The sequence below is a fragment of the Helianthus annuus genome, chromosome 7, assembly GCF_002127325.2.
Source record: "Helianthus annuus cultivar XRQ/B chromosome 7, HanXRQr2.0-SUNRISE, whole genome shotgun sequence".
Taxonomy (NCBI): domain Eukaryota; kingdom Viridiplantae; phylum Streptophyta; class Magnoliopsida; order Asterales; family Asteraceae; genus Helianthus; species Helianthus annuus.
Genome location: NC_035439.2, coordinates 18,542,290 through 18,544,519, shown reverse-complemented (window position 1 = coordinate 18,544,519; position 2,230 = coordinate 18,542,290). Strand labels below are relative to the sequence as shown.

The 2,230-nt window shown below is 42.6% G+C and overlaps 1 non-coding gene across 1 annotated transcript; it reads right to left on the bottom strand.

The window, feature by feature from the left end:
• Nucleotides 1-2,123: 2,123 nt before the first annotated feature.
• On the bottom strand, nucleotides 2,124-2,230 carry LOC118480635. The gene has a single exon (XR_004863615.1). It is a non-coding gene; the product is annotated as a small nucleolar RNA R71 (small nucleolar RNA).

Below are 2,230 nucleotides of genomic sequence, written 5' to 3'. Positions count from 1 at the left end.
CGTGCCCAGCCTTCTGTTCAGCCTATAAATAGGAGTGCTTGGTTTCATTCCAACTCATCCCTTGGCACACCACCTCTCTCACACTTCATCCACCACCCACCACCACCATAACACCATCATCCACCACCATCATCCATTGTCCATCGTAGAGTGTGTGAGTCGTCTCGGGATCCAAGATTGATAGTAAGAGTTCTTGACAATCAAGGCCATGTTTGCCTAAGTCTCTTACATCACTTGGTGAAGACAAGTGTTTAGTATAATACTTTTTATTTTTAATCTTTTGCACTTTTTATTTGGTTTTGTATTAATGACTTTAATAACTAGTTGCTTATGTTGAAGGTGATCTTTCCTTATCGTTTGTCCGTGGTGTCTTGGCATTATTTTACTGTCTATATAAAATAAAAGATTTTCACCATTCATATCTCCACGGTCTATATGGAGGTATGTTGGCTACCTGGTCGGGGGTTAAGGGAACGGTTTGGTAAGGGTCTTGCCCTTGTTCAGCGTTTAGAGGTCCTGCAAGGGACCTGGGTCAAATTTAGTAGGATCTCCTTCAATGCCCATAGGTATTGGATGGCGGGGATCCAAACTCTTTGACCCCCTCATAAGTGAACTACTATTAATACTATAACCCGGTTATTTAGGACTGTATCCCTGCTGACTCAGACTACTTAGCCGAGGGTAACGTCACCGCCAAAAGCGGGGCCTACCATAATTCGCATTAATAACTTAATTCATTATCTTCCAATAATCCAACCCTTTAGGATTGTATCCCTCCTGACTCAAACTACTGGGTTGAGGGTAACGTCGCCTTCAAAAGAGGGGCCTACTACAATAACTAAGATAATCTCTTAAACAAGTGCAAAAGTGCGAAAATAATCAAAGGCCATACTAATACACGAGTCGGATCCAAGTGATTCATCTTCTCTATCTGTTTTTATTTTATTTTTATTTTTCAGCATTTAGTTAGTTTTTATTTTCTTAGTTTAAAAACATTTTTCTAACTTTTTGATTTGATTAGACGTTGAGGATAAACCGGTACTAAAAGCTCTTGTGTCCTTGGACGACCTCGGTATCTTACCAACACTATACTACGTCCACGATGGGTGCACTTGCCCATATGTGTGTTTAGTGTTAGTGAATATCGTGTTTTATAAATTTAAAACTTGGCTAAAGGTGTAAAAAAGGGCTTAATTATACATTAAAAATATATAACACTACACACGCATCAAGTTTTTGGCGCCGCTGCCGGGGACACAAGGATTTTAAGAAAGTTGGGAATCAACGGCCTAATCATATTTTTATTTTTCTTTTTAATTTTTTAGGATTTTCTTAGTTTTTCAGCTTCTGCAGAGCTCAGCACGGGCCGTGCCTGGTCGGACACGGGCCGTGCCCAGCATCGTTACTGGCAGTTTTTAGTTTTCCAAGTTACAGAAGGCTGACCACGGGGCCGTGTCGGTGCAACACGGGGCCGTGTCCAACTTCCAGTAACTGGGATCTGGAAAACAATCACTGTAACTCCGACCACGGGCCGTGTTCGCTGAACACGGGGCCGTGGTGAATCTTCTGACCAGCATTCTTTTCTGTTTTTATTGCAGGACTTGGAACCCGACGCCAATCTTACATAGTGTATGAGCTCCAGTTCTAATAAGGACATAAAAGAACCTCTAGAAGAACCCGAACGCTTTCTCAGAAAAAGATTAAAAGGTAAAAACCAAGAGAAGGTTTCGGGTGATCCACCTCCAATGGCGGACCAACGTACCCTCATGGATTATCTACGACCCACCGTAGGTAACCTAGGCGCCGCTATCAATGCTCCGAATGTTGAAGCTAATAACTTCGAACTTCGGCCGCATTTGATACAAATGCTCCAAAACTCCGCAACCTTCCATGGGCTTGCGGACGAGGATCCCCATCTGCATATTACTAATTTCTTAGAAATATGTGATACCTTTCGGATCAACGGAGCATCAAATGACGCCATCCGCCTCCGAATGTTTCCTTTCTCACTAAAAGACCGAGCGAAAGCTTGGCTCAACGCCCTCCCAGCTGGATCGGTAAACACCTGGGATGAACTAGCCCAAAAATTTCTATATAAGTATTTCCCTCCCGCTAAAACGGCTAAATTAATGACTGAAATTAATACATATTCACAAGAGGACGGGGAATCCTTATATGAAACTTGGGAAAGGTTCAAGGAGTTATTACGCAAGTGTCCACATCACGGCCT